General features: G+C 41.9%; 1 long non-coding RNA gene across 1 annotated transcript; it reads left to right on the forward strand.

Annotated features, from left to right (window-relative positions):
- Positions 1-338: 338 nt before the first annotated feature.
- LOC135975340 (uncharacterized) lies at positions 339-8,130 on the forward strand. Its single transcript, XR_010592271.1, has 2 exons — positions 339-931; positions 7,453-8,130. It is a non-coding gene; the product is annotated as an uncharacterized LOC135975340 (long non-coding RNA).
- The last annotated feature ends 10,686 nt before the right edge of the window (positions 8,131-18,816 follow it).

Consider the following 18,816-nt stretch of genomic DNA (forward strand, 5'->3'; position numbering starts at 1 on the left):
CAAAGGGGCTTACACAACAGGCCCTCTGCATTGGAATGAATTTCACCCCATGCATATAGACATCTTATAGGCATTCTTATGACAAAAGCCCTCTCTCTGTGATAAAAGAACTGCATGTTAATGAAGCCACTTTAAACATATACACATGTTGAGAGTTCATGAATGTGGCCAATTAGTAGCCTAACCACAGAACTAGAACTTCCAACCAAGGTTGTAATGTGGAGGATTAATGGCTAAGGGGTCCTGAACTGAAGTTAAATCCACTACAGGTGTATGCATTGCTGATAGAGAGTTAATTGGGTAGCAGGTGAATATAAATGGAGTACACAGGGGTGTTGAAGGTGGAATGAGGGGAGCTAACAGTGGGAATACTGAGAGTGTAGGTGCTAGAACAAAAACAAGTTGAACTTCTCTGGTCTACATTGCTGTCTTTGTAACTTTCTTTACAAAGGGTGTTAGAATCCTAAACCCATAGGTTAGCTGGTACATTAGTATGTTTTCAGTAAGTACATAGAAATGATATAGAGAATGATTAACTATTAAATCCATTTTAGAATAGGCAGTCAAGTATATTGGGAAAAGGGATACCACTGGCTCTTTTAGCTAAAGACTTTTGCTGCTATGTAGAAACAAAAGTTCTATCAGAGCAAGACCATCCTGAGCTGTATTGGAGGACTGAATGGAGGAAATTACCCTGATAATTCTACCACCCCACCCAATGGTTTTCTGCATCTAAATCTGAGAAACATTTTACTCTAATGCAAATATATTTACAGCCTAGAGTAAAGCATAGCATGGAAAGGACATCTCCAACTTAAAGAGCTGGCAGGAGGCTTCTCATACTCTATTGCAACAGCAATTTGATGGGGGTCAGGAGAAAAAACTTACTGTGGAAACATGTGCCCAGTTCAACTTCCAGCAAAGATGCATGGTAATTAGTTGCTCAAACTGATCCTTGACCAGCCCAAATCAGTTCAACAGTTTATTTAAAAAATCTCTGGTTTGTAGTAGTATTTATGTTGATATGAATCTGGTTTGTTTATATATAAATATATAAAGTTTGTGTGTATATAATATCTCTCTGGGTATGTAAATAGTTTATGGAAAATATCTGAGTTTTGGCTACTTCTCCCACTTTTATAATCCATTCAAATCTTCTTTATCTGCTATAAAGAAACAAAATAGGCTATTCTTAAGCTATCCTTTGCAGGTAGAGTGATCATATAGAAAGTAGAACAGGAGTACTTGTGGCACCTTAGAGACTAACAAATTTATTAGAGCATAAGCTTTCGTGGACTACAGCCCACTTCTTCGGATGCATATAGAAGTGGGCTGTAGTCCACGAAAGCTTATGCTCTAATAAATTTGTTAGTCTCTAAGGTGCCACAAGTACTCCTGTTCTTCTTTTTGCGGATACAGACTAACACGGCTGTTACTCTGAAACCTGTCATATAGAAAGTGTGAAAAATCAGGACAGGAGGTGGGGGTTAATAGGTGCCTATATAAAAAAAAGCCCCAAATAGTGGGACTGTCCCTATAAAATCAGGACATCCGGTCACCCTATTTGCAGGTCACATGCAATAGTGATGGCTGGCTGCTATGGCTAAGAGTAAAGAGCTTTTGATTTTCACCTTGGTGGCAAGTTACCACCCAAAACTCCCAGTAGCATGTGCCGATGCAAATTCTAGACTTGGCATATGCTGTTAAATCAGCTGATTTTCACTTATTTGTGGTTTTGGCAGAAATGCTGTGTTATGCTGGTAAAAAACCCCACCACATAATGTATTCAAAAAATTGCTGGGTTGTGTGTGTTTGTGTTATAATGAAGTTGTATCGGTAATAGGTTTATCTAGTGGTAAATTTAGGAGTTGAACTTTGGTCCCTTGCTCCTGGGCCAGCAGGAATTGGGAAAGCTTCAGAGAATAAAACCCTCAATCCCTATGGTGGTGGGGGAGGAGTGAATGAGTAATATCTCTAGCCAGCTTTATGTGCTAGTGATGAGCTCTGGATGAACTGTTTACATGGCTCCTGATCCAGTGGTTTTGCTCAGCGCTATGTAGAGGCATGAACATGGAAGGATTGCAAACATGGCCACATCAAAATTCTCTTACATTAACTGAGTCATGAAGTCTTTTTACATTGTTTGATCAGATCCAGTGTACACTCCTGATGAGTTTCCCTGAACAGTGTCAGATAACAGGTGCTCCAGTACTACAGGTGATAAGCACAAGATAAGTACCCGAATAGAAAATAAAATAAAGGGATCCATGTGAGATCTTACAACACTGCACAGTTGAATCAATTGATTGTCCTAGCAACAAAATTTAGGAGGGAAAGCAAAGCTCAAATTTCAGAGGAAAAAACCTGAGAGATTAAACCAATTCTGAGATCAAGACTGCTCCAAAAGCATGATCCAAAATTGGCAAGGGGACAAATTTAGGATGGTTTTAATTCTATATTTTTCCTTATGGGCCTAATAGCAATGAATTGACTCCTCTATTTTATTAACAGGGCTGTTCATTAATCATGGAAGTCTTTGGCTTCCAAACATTACAAGAAGAAAATCAATATCTGCTGCACATTTTTGAACTTTAGATGAGGATTTGTTGGGAAGGATTTCTGCCCATTACAGGCCCACATTTTTCTTCTCTGCAGTTTAAATTAACAGCCAGTTAATTCCAGTCTATTGTAAATTATTTCTTTTTTGTAAAGTTTTCTTGCCAGTGAATAGTTGAGTTGATAAAGCAAGACATTATCCCTATTTGTATGCTGTTCTGGGATCCCCTGGGATTTCTGTCATGCACCCTTTGTATTGCCTAAAGGTACATGCTCATATCCTTATACTGAAAGAAGATGTTTTTTAATGCATCACAAAAAGAAACTTTTCCTATTAACTCTTTCTGTCCCATGTACCATAGATCCCAGGCCTCCTCCAATAGGAAAATCCTATATAGAAAAGTGTCTGTTTCACCATACTGATTGGATATTACTTACATAGAGCAACATTTTCTTCTCAGATCTCTGCATGTGCCTCTGCATATCTGTCCATACTCTGAAATCCTTTACTCATTTATTAAACTGTTTCCTCTATCACTTTCATGACAGTTTGTTCTCCACTGGACTTAAAGTGTCTGATCTTTAGGCCTCACATGCCTCAGCTCCTTGTGAGTGGAGTTTTGCACCTGAAATAACATATACCCAATAGTTTTGCAGGCACAAATGGTAACACTAAGAGCTAACTGTCTGTTTGCTGCTGCATATCAAGTATCTGAAAGTTGATGTCCAAGTGCTATGAACCGTGGGAACAAAATTGCCAAGCACCATTCTATGCAAATACAAAAATGCACCTGCATTATTGGAGGCCATAGTTAAAAAATGGATCCAGCATATTTTGTCCTTAAACCCAAATAGTTACATCTGATCTCTCATAATTGCTAGGCAAGAAGGGAGTGTACTTACAAATATTTTGTTAACATGTTTTAATGTGGTGTCCCTGAAAATGTGATACTACATTGCCAAATGACTCCAAAACAAAGAATGTTTTAGGCATATGTCCATATAACTAGAAACTGGAGAGATGGGCAAAAATAGGAGGGTGCTTTGGTTTTTTTCCATTTTGGTTTGTTTGTTTGCAAATCTTGGTTAATTGTAGTTTTATTTTGCAAACCACAAATAAAAGGTGGCTTAGTCCAGATTCATTTTATTTGAACGACCCAAAGTTTTGAAGCGAAGGAAAAGAGGGTAATCAGATAAACTGCTCTTGTTTTAACATATCTCTATTTCTGTCATATCTAGATTAAGTTTTCTTTGAATCATCATGCTCCAGAAACTAAAGGATACTTACTGCTCTGATGAGTCATTTTACATGTCACTGGTCATTACTGCTAGCATGACCTTTTTTCTTTCAATGTCTGATCCTGATCCCATTGAAGTTAATGGCAAATCTCCCACTAACTTCGCTGAGAGCAGGAGGAGCAGGCTCTTGACAGCACAGCAGGTCTGCCACTTTCAGCTTTACTCCAGCTATTCACGGCACCAGTTGGGGGATAATTTATTTCTGTATGTTTTCCTTTTTTAATTCTACTCGCTGATTATTGTGATCTTATACTGGCATCCAACATAAAAACATGTACAGTGTTTGTTTTTGGGGTCCATTTATTTCATGTGCTCCATTACTACTCATGTCATAACCATTTTTTCTTTAAACCAAGCAGAAAGGTCCATTTGTAATAATATGCATTCAAAGCTCTATAATGAAATGTTTTCAAGATGTGATTGCTTCTCTGCATAGCTGTGCATGACTGGCTTGCTCAGTAGCAGCATCTGCAGCCATCATGTGGCGTAGTGGAAGATGTGGAGCAGTGGTTCAGATGAAAGCCCCAGCCTCTAAAGCTCTAGGCAGCTCCTGTGAAGTGCTGCATGTGCCCAAGTCCCATTTGCATCAACATTTTGCAGGATTAGGCCCTAAGCAAGGAGACCGTTTGCCAGTGTAATCCCTTGAAAACACCATATTATTAAGAAAATACGATTCTTGTCTGTGCTTAAAGTGGTCTGAAAAAAGAACGTGTGGGGTTCTATCCTAACTTGGGAGTGGCAGCTTTGGTAAGAGAGTGCACCTCTCAGCAACCTGGCTCAAATGGAAATATTTTTGGCCTGGTGTGAAAACCCTTGTGACCCCCCCACCCTCCACATTAAGCACTGCTCCTCGTGGAGCAATAACGTTGATTCAACTTCTTGTGCTTGACTGAATATCCCAAATGATATATATTTTTCCAACCGAGAGGTGTGTGAGAGCAGCACAAGGGAAAAGCCCAGCAACAAGACGCTAAATTGTGGCCCCTCTAAAGTTTCCTTCAGGGGACTGACAGCATCCTTTACTACAATAAAAGACCTGTAGTGCAGCTGGCCCTGGGTCAGCTGACTCAGGCTGGCAGAGCTAGGGCTATGGGGCTAAAACTTGCAGTGTGGATGTTCAGGCTCAGGCTGGAGCCTAGGCTCTGAGACCCCACAAGGAGGAGGGTCTCAGAGTCTGGGCTCCAGTCTAAGCCTACATGTATACACTTCTGTTTTTAGCCCCTGAGCCCTGGGAGCCTGAGTCAACTGACCTGGGTTTGGAGACTTGGTGCTCTGGATTTTTGATTGCAGTGTAGGCATACCCTTAGTGGCAGAACTGAATCCCAGGTGCATGGTATATATCACTCTGCACCAAGCAGCACTGCTCATCTCAAAGCAGCTCCTGCTCACAGTGGAGGACAGAGTTGAAGGTGAAAGAAGGAGTGGAGATAAGTACAAGTGGGACCAAGTCTGGTTCCTAGGTCTCACACATTGGGGAAAAAACATGAGGCTCATGGTTTGTTGTAAAGTTCAGTTCCATTACAGACACACTCTGAACTTCCCCACCCATCAAAGTGGGCATCTTTGAATCCAGGATTTTGGTCTGGTCTCATCTCCGGTAAATATTTAACCTGGAGACTTCCCTTTCTCTTTTCCCCATAGGTATTAAATGGCTTTATTTAAATGCACACTTCAAGCCCTGAACTAGACACTAGAGCTGGGTGAAATTTTTCAAACAAACATTTTTTGGTGAGATACAGATTTGGGCCAACTGAAAGATTTTGTAAATTCATGTGGATTTTGGGGGATTGTTTCAGTTGCAAATAATCTAAAGAAATTCCAAAAAAGTCAAAAACATTTCATTTGAACATTTTCTGAACAAAATGTTTTGACTCTTCTATTTGAAACAACTTTTTGTTTAGAAATTACCTTTAATTTAAAAAATAAAAATAAAAAGGAAGACTCAAAATTAAAAGGAACCATTTCCCCCCACTTTTCGATTAGCTGAAAATGTAAAATAAAAACATCATTTTCAGGTTGACCACTCCCCATTTTTTTTTTTGAATTGCTAGAGAACTGAAAAATCAATTATCCACATAGCCCTACTCTGAACTGATCCTATAAACTTTGCAAGATCTACTTTTGAATGTTTGTCCCTGCAGTCTAGCACTTTTTATGGCTCGCTCTGATGCAATGTGACAGGCCTGTCCTTTAGCTTCTAGCACTGCTGAAGCCTGATGCAGCCATCCTTAGTCTAGCATACCCAATGCTGACACACACATTCTCTGATTTCCAAGAACATGTATTCTAGTTGAGATGGTGTGAATCCTAAAGTAGCTGGATTCTTTAAAACTAATTCAGCAGATAAGTAAAACCCTTCTTCTGAAGGATTTCTACTCTATTGGTTTGGTTTAAGCTGCTTTGCTCATTGTGTACGGAGATTTACAGTGCCTTTCACAAGGGAATAGTAATAATTTAGAAAGATTTTCTTTCATTATTTTAAATGCTTGCTTATATTTTCAGGACCTATGGATTGGTGACCTTTACTACAGGTGTCTATGCTTCACATGCATACCCTGAAATTTTATTTAGCTTTCCAAAATAGATTTTATTTGTTTATTATTTTGTGGTATTCAGTTTTCCTCCATTTTGTTAGCAATGTTGACCGTTCTTTGGGGTTTTCATTCAAGGATCAAAGTTATAATTGACTTGAATGTGAACAGAAACTGGAGCCAAAATGATTTTCATCTTCAAAACACTTTATGAACGTGACTAAACACTTGCAACAACCCTATGAGATCAATAAGAATACATACATTTTACAGATGGGGAAATTGAGGCAGGGAAATCGAGTGATCTGTCTAAGATCACAGATGGAGCAATTATCATAGTCAAGATTCGAACTCAGGGGAGCCTGGCTCCCAGTCCTGTGACCAGCCCGTAAAACTGCACCTGTCACTAATTTTGTTATCCATTTTAACTTGAGAAATGGCAACATAAAATATTTAATATTCTGGTGTAAATAAAATTAATCTGGAAGTGTTTTGCACAGCGCCTTCCATAAAGGAAAATAATTTACAGCAATACATAGAAGCAAACATATGCTAAATGGCTTTGCAAAGATGCTGTTTAGAATCCCAGCAAAGTTACCACATGTTAATATTTTCAAATATAAAACACAAGTGATCATTTGGGTAAGATCTGTATTGGATTATCCAGTCCATCCCCTGCCAGCATAGCAGGACTGAATTCAGTACTCCTCGCCTATCCCTAGTAGCCTGCTTCAAGTCATGAATAAACACAAGTGCAACAAGCAAAACTTACCAGTAGGATAAAAATAAAAGAGAACTCAAAATGTGTTTGATTTTCTCATTAAAATTGTAATGCAATTTGACAACTGCTGAACATCTTGTCCTGTTTGAAGATTATGTTTATTTCACATGAAGCCAGCTTGGTCATGTTTCAAAAAAATGTTACTGTGTAGTAATCACAGTTCTGTTATTTGATGCATAAATTTTATCCGCAGGATCTCTGGATAGAGAAATTGGTTTGATAAACTATAAAATGCTGGAATCTTAAACCACTAAAGAGGTTTAACTTCATTTTTATTATCTCAAGGGAGACCAACATTGCTTTCTCACCTGGCACAAGATGGATGGACATCTGAATGGCACCTGACTTCCATAACCATCCCATAATGCAGAAGCTTCAGCATATCTCTTGGCAGCCCTGAAGCATACAGACATTTTTTCATCAGTTCATCCAGACTTCAGCAAACCAAACATGAGGAACATACCAAAGTACAGAGTGCATATATTTTTTAATTATTTAAACATTATTTTAGGTAATAATTTTGAAATACATGACTAGTGGAAAGCAGTGACATGCCAAACATAGTTATATAGATACAGACATGAATTTGACTGGTTATGACTAAAGACTATAATGAGACACCTTGCTTGTAAAGCACTTTGAGATCTACTCATGGAAAGTACTATAGAAAGAAGTGTAGGTATTATCATTTTATTACAATTTTATAAGATTGCCAGGGGGTACCTAGGGTGTTGCAGTAGTAAAAATACAAATAAATAAACAAAGCATATTTTATGGGCTTAATTAGACCTTTGAACAATATGGATTCTAGTGGCAAGGTGGACAGCCCTCTATTTTATGGCCATTTGTTACTCCATAAAAGATTTTTGGTTTGTTTTTTTTAGATTAGATTTCTAAAATGTGTCAATAATTCATCAGAGGGTACATGTGCATTATTTAATAAAGTGAATGTTATTTGAGGGAGCATGGCCCAGTGACTAGGGCAATGGACTGATGATTCAGGAGATGGAGATTTTATTTCCAGCTTTGCCTTTATTTTCCTGTGTGACCTTGGACAAGTGTCTTCATCTCTCAGCCCTTGATTTCATCATCTGTAAAATGGGGATAATGATACTTACTTTCCTTTATACAGTTGTAACAGGGCAACCTGCTTTAAGGGCCAGAGGCCTGGGACCCTGTTCAATAATCAGACCTAGAAGAGAAGGAGATAGCTAGTCCTTGTAAAAGAGCTGCATGAAGCTTCAGGAGAGAGTCAGTTGGTCAATCTTGTGCAGTAGTTCCTGAGGAAGAGTGATGCTATATGGGAAGCGCTGGGAATTGTGATTGAGTAGAAAGCTGAAGCTGGAAGTTTTGTTTTCCTGTTCAGAGTTTGTGGATGCTTTGGATAATAAATGGAACCTAGAGGGAAAGGGTAAAGACTTATTTGGAAGTTGCTGATAATTCCCCAGGCTGGTGAGTAAGGTTGCTAGTTTACAAAAGTGTTGTGAGATTCATGGATGAAACATGCAATATAAGTGCCAGGTATTACATCGTTGTCATCGTCATTATCATCATCATCATAATCACAAAGTACAAATGAAAAAAGACATTTGCCTAATGAAGCAGGCATCATCCTGCTTAAACTTCCTAAACCCTATGGGAAATAGGCTGATTCTTGCATCATTCCCTCTAGATTAGCTCACTTGTCACACCAGTAGGAGAAGTGATAGAAGTGAGGGCTCTCCACTGAGTATATGCTGCCAGTTGCACCAACATGCGCTGGAGCATCCTGCTAACCTTGCTTGCCATGGGGGCCCAAAGGGAGAGGAGTGCTTTAGCTCACTGAGTCAGGATATGGGTGATATCCTGCACCACTGAAGACAAGGAGAGTTTTGCCACTGATTTCAGTGGGGTCAGTTCATTTAGTATTTCATCCTGCTCTTTGTTTTGTATAATTAATGATGGCCAGTAACTTTATATAGCCCAGGGGTTAAAACAATATTTCTCAATAGCAGAATAATAATAATTAATAATAAAGCAGTTCTTGGGTACCATCGACCTTGCCATTCTTTGGAAACCCATAGGCAGTTGAGCACTTTTCAAGAGAGCTTTCAAATGCTACTTCCATGCCAGAGGCATGCCAAAGTTGCATGCATAGTCACCACAACTGCATGCATGAGGCAGAGTGAACAATGTGATTGTAGCAGCTGTCATGCTAGTTCCATGATTTTTGGGGGGTTGGGTTTACTTTGGAGAGGAGATAAGCTAAATGGAAAGAAAAGGGATGTGAGATGGACATGGCAGGGCAGAAAGGGTAAGATTGGCAGCTGTGGAGAAGACTGCCCTGATTTAGGGTGTAGCACCAACAGACCCCGGTAGGCAGGATCAAACCTGGGACCTCTGGAGCTAAATGCATGAATGCCACATGGCTCTTAGCTAAGGCTGTAGAAGACTCATTAATCTCTAAGTGGTCTCTGTGCCATTAGAAGGAAGAACACCACACCCAGGAGGTATATGGGATACAAGGGAATCTGTATAATTTATGAATTCTGGTTCCTGGCCAATGGGAGCTGCAGAGCCGGTGCTCGGGGCAGGGGCAGCACGTGGAGTCCCGTGGCTGCCCCTACACCTAGGGGCCGTAGGGACATGCCGGTCACTTCCAGGAGCCACGCGGAGCCAGGGCAGGCAGGGAGCCTGCCTTAGCCCCGCTGCGCCACTGACCAGATTTTTAATAGCCGGAGCTGCCAGGGTCCCTTTTTGACTGAGCGTTACAGTCAAAAACCGGTCACCTGGCAACCTATCAGGAGATCACCTGACAGAGGGGCTGGAAGATTATAGAAGACCAGGAGCAGATCTATTTAGGGTCTTCAGCGATTGTCACCACCTCAAGCAGAGGGAAGTTGTGTCAGGAGCCTGATGAGGCAGGGGCAATCCTGCATTCCTGAACACAGACAAAGGATGAGCTAGAGTGAGGGGCATTGAATTCAGGGGGTTTGTTGTTTTGTATATGAGCGGTACTCTCTTGTGCTCTAGTTCATCTGTAAGGAGAAATAGAGTGTTGGAATTCCATGCAAAGTCTCTGTGTGTGTCATGCTGCACCTGTTGTTGGCCATTGAAGATTTATCTGTGGGCCCAGAACACCCACACAGCTGGAGTTCTGGAAAAGGGTGTGTTTAAGCTATGGAGGAGACTGGGGTTGTCAGGATTAGTCCCAGGGGCCAGGCAGTCGGACTGTGGAGGTCTCAGCTCTCAAGAGGTCTCTCTAGACCAGGGAAATGTGGGGTGCGGGAAGTGGCGCGGGCTGAGGGATGTGCTGGCCGCGGCTTCTCACTGCACCCATTGGCTTGGAGCGGCGAACCGCAGCCAGCGATCGGCCGAACCTGTGGATGCGACAGGTAACAAACTGACCCAGCCCACCAGGGTGCTTACCCTGGTGAGCCACGTGCCAGAGGTTGACGACCCCTGGCCTAGACAGAGGATGTGCACCCCAAAGGTGGGCCTACACACCCTAAGCTATGGGTAGTGTATGGACTCTGAACAGACTCCAGAAGCTTAAAGCCCACAGATATTCAACGTTTGAATCCCATAACAGTCTGTGAGCATCCAGGAAAGGGAGCTTGACCAGATCTGTAACAGTGACTGTGAGGGAAGCGGAGGGTGGTGCAAACATGACAGAAAATCCAGTCAAAACAGTAGAAAGTTCTTTGAATGTCCAAAGGGTCCTGTTCTGGCTGCTTCTGGTCCTACTGGCTGGAGTCTCTGGCTGGCTCCTTTCATACATTATTATGCTGTTTATAACATTTGTATATTCGACTGACATTGATTTCAATATGCAGAGTTGTTTCCCAGACCTGAAGAAGAGCTCTGTGTAGCTCCAAAACTTGTCTCTCTTACCACAGAAGTTGGTCCAATAAAAGGTATTACCTCACCCTTGTTGATTTCAGTGGCTGTTTAGACATGCAATTAGGTCATTTTACACCAGGGCTGAATTTGACCCTAAAAGTCACATTTGGACCTGACAAACGGGATAAAGTGACAAATCAGCAGCAGCTGTGGGTGACTAAATATTTAAGTTCAAGGCTAGAATGGTTTAACTGGAGAAGTTACATCTACTGGCCAGAGTCAAATCAAGGCTATGAGGGGTTCTGCTGTTAGGAAAGGAGTCTGTGCCCTGGATGCCAGGGCTTCAGCTGTGTAATGCCATCCTCTTTGTTAACCCCAAGGATACGTATGCCTGTCTGTTGCCTGAGTAGTGGTACCTCCTTATCTTCTACATCTGAGTGGAGAAGGAAATTGCAATGTTCAAAAGCTATTCTGATCAAATTGTCCTTTGCAGGTAGAACAGAATTCAATGTGCTCAGTAACATTGATATTATTAGTTTAATGTTGTTTTAATCTTCTGTTCAGGGCGTGTTTAGGTTCCCTGGGGTTGGAAAACATTTCCATGAACATCAAAGATTAAAAGTACATTAAAACCCCTAACTCCACTGCTACCAGGCAGCACATTAATTCCTACTTTGCCTCATATCACAGTTAGATTACTTCTGTGCATAGTGCAGTCTGAGTTTTCTTTCAGACAGAGAGAGAAGAGCGTAGCTCAGCCTCCATGGTGATTTGGGCACCAGCATACCCTCTGTGGTCTGGTGTGCAGTATTCTGGTTTTGCTCCAAAATTCTTCCCATACAGCCAAATTATCTTACACAAAGTAAACTGGCTTTGAGCAGAAGAGCTCTGATGGGATTACAGAGACATAAGGCCAATAGAAAGGGGGGGAGCTGCAAATCAGCAGTGGGGTGCATTGGCAGAGCTATGTGGGGAAGCTTGGTCGCTGCCTGCCAGGGTACGCTCTTTGCTAGACTCAAATCTCAGTTTCTAGTACAATAACTTCAAAAAAATATATAGCAAAACCTTCATGTTTATGAATTTTAATATGTTAAGAAAATAACATTGGATTCAAGATTTTAGAACCGGGCGTACACAAAGGCATGCAAAAATGCACACGTTTGTGTGTAATTTGTACGTGCCGTTTTCATTATTATATGTGCAACTGAATACGTGACTGCAAATGTAACTAATTAGCTGACTGCATGTGAAGTTACCAGGTTGAAATGCACAACTTCAGTAAGTGCGCAAAATGAGACTGTAAATATGAGTGAAATAGTAACACCAAAGATTTTATAAGCAAAAATATCCTCCCTTTCCTCCCCTCCACCCCCGGCCCCATCAGCTAGCAATACGTACAGGTTAGAAATAAAAGGGAAAATACTTAGAACTGTTGCCGTCTAGATTCTAAACTGCCTTTCTTGAATGTGTAATAATTTATCAGCTAGAGGGATCTTCAGAAAAAGGTTGTTTTGGCTTCAGAAATAATGAGCTTGTGTATTCAGAAAGGATACAAATAAATTCTTTGGCAGTTGTTGTGGAAATAGCTCCGGAGTTAGCTGACAGGAGGAACAGTGCAGACTGGAATGGTGTAAAGTTGTAATAGATTCTTTCTAGTAACCATCTATCTTCATGACAACAAATGCAAACTTTGCAATACCTCAGCTGGCAGATAATGAATAGGATATAGTGCTACACTAACAAACTTCCTCATGATTTCAGCATATTCCAAAACACTATTGAAAGCATGACAGCTGGTTTGTCCCCTTTGGTTATCAATCTGGGGAACACTAAAGATCTGGAAAACAGTAAGATCCCATCCGATAATATATGACATTTATTCAGCTTGGACTTCCAAAAAGACAGATTGCTTTTATGAAAGCTTCTTTCCATTCATAAATAAGCTACGATTAATTGTGCAGAGGTGACTGAAATTATTACCTTATTAGGATGTTATTTTTACATGCATGGCACAATATTACATTTCAAAACTAAAAAGGTAAATTTATTATGTAGCACCAACTTCCCTTCACTGAATCATTACAAGTCTTCCAAGAATATCTTTTTTTTTTTTTTTTAATGTAATGGGGCCTGTAACTCCAGTGAAGTTTCAGGAATGAATTTGACTTTGTTGCTTTCTCATCTTGCATCCCCTCTTCCAGAGATGGCTATATGGCTTTGGAGTGTTACAAGACTTCCCCACACCCTAGTACTGCCAATGTCAGATCCCATTCCAGAGTTTATGACTCCCATCTCAATAAATATATGGTCGATTTTTAAAATCCCACTGGATTTCCCCAAGGTGCATAAAAAAAGGAGTTACCTCATTGCCTAAGATTTCATAAACCCACGGCTACTCTTTCAGTCTCAATGTTCAAACTGAGTGGGAGAGCAAGTAATGAAAGTTCAGTCTCCAGAGTGCAGTATAGGCTGTATATGTCAAGTCTTAAAAAAATATTCTAACATTCAATTAAGTCTAATAAGTTAGTTTTATTATGGTACAGAGCAAAACATAGGCAAAAGGAGACTTTTTCATTACACTCCATTGATTTATTACAGGCTTTTCCTGGACCCTAATCTCCAGGTTTAAAATACTGCATCCCAAGGAAAATCCGTATATGATACCTTTTAGTATATACTGTATATCGACATAAACGGAGCCATTTGCAAATATATAGCTCTATAGTGTATTCATTATCTAACACTAGACTATGACTCAGATGCTTAAGACAAGTTTTAAAAGCTATAAAAAGAACCAAAACCAAATTAGGCTTCAATGAAATCTATGGTCTTTTTTTAGCTATAGGCCAGAGCCAACAACACTGATTTTATGCACCCATTACATTTGTTTTCCATGGAATTTACCTTCCAGAAGTGCAGACGTCATCAAGGGCAATGAAATTCCCTGGCCTTGATACTTTAATAAATCAGGGAATGTGGCTTGATATATATACATGTGAGTATTGTGCACTGTGGGTGCAACTACAATACAAATAAACAGTAACTATATATCTCTCCATAACAAGTTCAAGTGACACACCTGTGGACTGCCCTCATAACATGGAGAACCCAACAAAAGGAGAGAGACTGTAGGGGGAAAAGCAGCCCTGGGTGGTACTTAAGGAAAAACCTTCAAATCCCCATTGGAGTTGGAGCTGTCTCAGTTATTTTCTCTCATGGTTCTAGGGGAGGCTCGAGCAGAGGTGGGCAAACTACGGCCTGCAGGCCACGTCCAGCCCGCGGGACCCTCCTGCCCAACCCCTAAGCTCCTGCCCCGGGAGGCTAGCCTCTGCCCCCTCCCCCGCAGGGATCCTGGGGGGCAGTCAGGAAGGAGGGGGGGGGTTGGATGGGACAGTGGGGGCAGTCAGGGGCAGGAGTTCCGAGGTCCATCAGGGAGAAGGGGTGATTGGATGGGGCAGGGTTCCCGGGGTGGGGGGGCAGTCAGATATGAGAGGAGGGGTTGGATGGGGCGGCAGGGGGCTGTCAGGGGACAAGGAGAAGCAGGGCTGGCTCTAGGTTTTTTGCTGCCCCCACACACACTTTTTTTTGGCTTTTACACATGTTTGCACTTTGCAGTTTTGTTTTGACTGTTTAAAATTAAAAAAAATGAAAACAGAATTTGTAGTTAGTGAAATAAAACAATTTCCTACTAGTGTAATTTTCACTATTAATTTTAACAAAAACACAATTACAAACAATTTGAGTTCAACTAATACACTGTAATGAAAAATGTTAGTGTCTTCCAGTTTCTTATAAATTAAAAGAATTTATATGAACTGAATTTTTCTGGTTTTTATATTTGCGTAGTCTTTTAATAAGTCAGTGAAATCTCAATTTTTTGCAGTAGTACTTTCAATTGAAATTAATGCAAGTCCTGACAAACGATTTTGAGACATGGTGGACCTCAAATAATTTTTTAGTGATTGCAGTTTTGAGAAACTGCGCTCACCAGAAGCAACTGATACTGGTAATGTTAAAAGTATGCGTAATGCTATAGCAGTGTTTGGAGTGAAAAAATCATTTCTTGCTATAAATTCTAATACTTTTAGAGGAGAAATTTTAGGACTTATTAGCTCAGATAAAGCTATTAATTCATCATACCATTCTACTGCATCAATGTCAGCAGCATTATCAGTACTGAGCGCTAAATGTAGGTCTTCTTTGGAAAACTGATTTTTAATATTTCCAATATCGTATAAAAATTCAAAAGTTTCAAAATGGCCATGCAACTGACAAAATCTTTCTTCAATGGAAGTTATAGCTACATCCAAAATACAATAGAAACATTCAACTTTAAACCTTTCGTTTGGATCGAGAATAGGATCATCATGAGCCTCATAACAAAACTGTCTTGTTTTTTTTCCGAGGACGAATGAATTGTTGAGGTGCAAACGTCGGTTCAAAATCAAGATCCTCTGCTATTGTTGTTGCTTCTTTGACAGTTTCTTCAAATCCTTCATCTGAACGGTATTTTTTTAAATATTCCAGCGTTTTATTCAAAATCGTCTTTGCCTCGGATATGTCTATGGTTATGTTCTGCATAACTTTGCTGGTCAAATTAATTTGATTTAGAATATTATGCCAAATAACCATGCAACATGAAAATTGAAACTGCATCATTTTCTGAGCCAATGTTTCAGCTTCATGTCGAAATGAAGGCTCATACACTATTCGAAATAAGCCAGGACTTGTCGTATCATAAATCTCTCCTGATGAATATCGGAGTGGTCTAATAGCGTCTATCCTGCTTTCCCATCTAGTTTGACTTAGAGGTTTAAATGTTAGTTTTTGTTCAAGATGCTTCTTCAAGACTGCCCAATGGTGTGTGGAAGCACTGAAAAAGTTGTAAATTGCTTCCTCTGTGGTAAAATATAGGATTACCATATTTTAATTTAAAAAAAGGAGGACACTCCCCGGGGCCCCTTCCCTGCCCCAACTCCTCCCCTTCCCTGCCCCCAGCCCTGCCCAACTCCACCCCTCTCCTGCCCCTTCCCCAAAGTCCCCGCCCCAACTCTGCCCCCATCCCTGAACGCTCCGCCCCCTGCTCCTCCCCCTCCCCTGCTTCCGGCGAATGAAATGTTCGCAGGAAACCTGAAAGATGGAGGCAGCAGGTAAGCTGGGGCTAGGGCTGGGCACAGCGCGGCGCAGCCCAGTCCAGCCCCGCAGCCGAGCGGCTCCCTCCAGTGGCCGGCCGGCCCAGGCCAAGGGGCTCTGGCCCCGGCGTCTCCCGCCTGGCTCGGCTCTGGCCCGCACTGGCCCCGGCGGCCCCAGCGGCCCCGGCCCCTGGCTGAGCACTGCCGGCCCCAGCAGCCCCGGTCGAGCACCACTGGCCCCAGCGGCTCTGGCCGGGACCCAAGCCCCACGACCCCTCTCTCCCTATTTTTCCGGACATGTCCGGCTTTTTGGGATTTCCTCCTGGACGGGGATTTGAGGCCCAAAAAGCCGGACATGTCTGGGAAAATCCAGACGTATGGTAACCCTATAAAATATGAAACGGCATCTTTAGATGATTTGGCGGCATCACTGACAACCAGATTGAGCGAATGCGCATGGCAAGGAATGAAAAAAGCTTGATTGTTTAAATTCAGTATTCTTTGCTGTATACCTGCATGTTGTACTCGCATGTTTGAGCCATTATTGTACCCTTGGCTGCGCATATTTTCTAAAGGTATTCCACCGTGTTCCAATCTCTGTAGAATTACATCTGTGAGGGATTTCCCAGTAGTTTTGTTCACTGGTATAAATTCTAGAAAGTGTTCACAAATTTTCACTTCTGCATTTTCATCAATTTTCAGAAATCGTAAAACTATTGACATTTGCTTGGTTTTGCTCAGGTCTTGAGTACAATCAACTATAATTGAGTAATATTTGGCATGTTTCAAATTTGATAAAATTTCATTACGCACTCCATTAGAAATTAATTCTATTATCTCATTTTGTGTATTTTTACCCAAATAATGGGTGTGAATCTCTCCATCTTTCATTCTTCGTACATGCTCAGCCATAACATTATCAAATTTTGCCAATAACTCAACCAATTTAAAGAAATATTCATTGTTATTCTCATATAAAATATCCGAGGAGCCACGGAATGCGAGGCACTGTTTGGCTAGGAAATTAATGATTGTCAGTAAACGTTCCAACACCACTTGCCAACGTAGAATTTCTGAATTTAGTTGACGTTGCTGTACCGCATCAATTGTTGTACCGGAACGTAATCTGTTTGACAGCTCAGTCCAATTTGTCAATGAGCGTAAATGATTTTTTGATGTTTCATGTTCTTTCAAATACAGATGCAAATTTCGCCAGTCATTAAAACCTGCAGTTGCCAGAAGAATGTCCGAGTTACAGAACAGTTTGCAGCAAAACCAAAAAACTACATCTTTGGTCTGTGAATATACTAACCACAATCTTTTAATTTGTTCCCCATTTTTCATTTTTTCTTCATACTGGATGGCATAAATCAACAATTCAACTCATTAAATGGATATTCAAATGTAGGATCTAGTTTTGAAGGACCTTTTTTCACAATAATCATTTGCCTTGCATCAGTAATTATTGTCGGCCATGTACTTGGATCCGATCCTATGTCAGTCTCTCCGCCTTCCAATAATTGTTCTTCAGTTTTAGATTTGGATAACAGTTCTGTTTCTGGACACTTCAGCTGAAGTAGTAAATCTTTGGATGGATTGTGATCGCTAACTGATAAAGACGAATAAAGATAATCTTTGGTCAGATTGTTGTTCATCTTTATCAGTTGATAAAGGTAATCTTTGGTCTTCATCAGTTGATGAATAATCACCTTCAATACATTACTTAGAGCTTTCTCGTTGATTGTCGACTTTTTTAAAATACTTTTTTGAAGTACGAGATAGTTTTTCTAATTCTTTTTGCCGTGTCTCTCTTTTTTGCAGGAGGCAGCACCGGAAAGTCGTTTTCGTTTTTGTCCTGTCATTTTAGCCCTATAACCACTGGCACCGACGCGAAACGGAAATTAGCGTGAATGACACGAGTTTGGCTCAGCCTGGGCTGCCGCTCCGGTCCCCTCTCCCCTCCTTTACTAGTCCTCCTGTGGCAGATGGGGAAACTGAGGTACAGAGCAGCAAACTGACTTCCTCAAGTTCACACGGCATCTAAGTTCCCTCTAAGCTGTGTGGCCATGCAGCTGCCTACTAAGCCCTGTGCAGGTGCTCAAGGTGAGATGTCTCTCCCCCAGTACGGAACTGCCGCAGTGGGGCGAGGTGTCCCTCCCTGCTTGCCCCAGCACGGACCTGCCCCAGACTTGCCGCAGCCAGGGGAGAGGAGCCCCTCCCCGCTCTGCCCGGGCTCAGGCCTGCTGGAGCTGCCGGGGAGAGGAGCCCCTCCCTCGGCCTGGCCTAGCCCCGCCCTGGTAGAGCAGCTGTGGTCAGGTAGAGGCGCATCTCCCCTGGCCCTGAGCTGCTGTGGGAGAGGGCTGGCGGGAGTCCTCTCTCCCCACTGCAGCCCCGGGGCAGCCTGCACCCCAAACTCCTCATCCCTGGCCCCACCCCAGAGCCCCTGCACCCCAACCCTCTGCTCCAGCCCTGAGCCCCCTCCCATACCCCAAACCCCTCATCTCTGGCCCACCCTAGAGCTCTCACCTCTAGCTGGAGCCCTCATCCCCCTCCACCCCAACCCTTTGCCCCAGCCCTGAGCCCCCTCCCGCATCCCAAATCCCTCATCCTGGCCCTACCCCAGAGCCCGCACCCCCAGCCAGCCAGAGCCCGCACCCCCTCTCCAACCCCAACCCTCTGCCCCAGCCTTGAGCCT

The sequence above is a fragment of the Chrysemys picta genome, chromosome 13 (genome assembly GCF_011386835.1).
Source record: "Chrysemys picta bellii isolate R12L10 chromosome 13, ASM1138683v2, whole genome shotgun sequence".
In the NCBI taxonomy this organism is placed as follows: domain Eukaryota; kingdom Metazoa; phylum Chordata; order Testudines; family Emydidae; genus Chrysemys; species Chrysemys picta.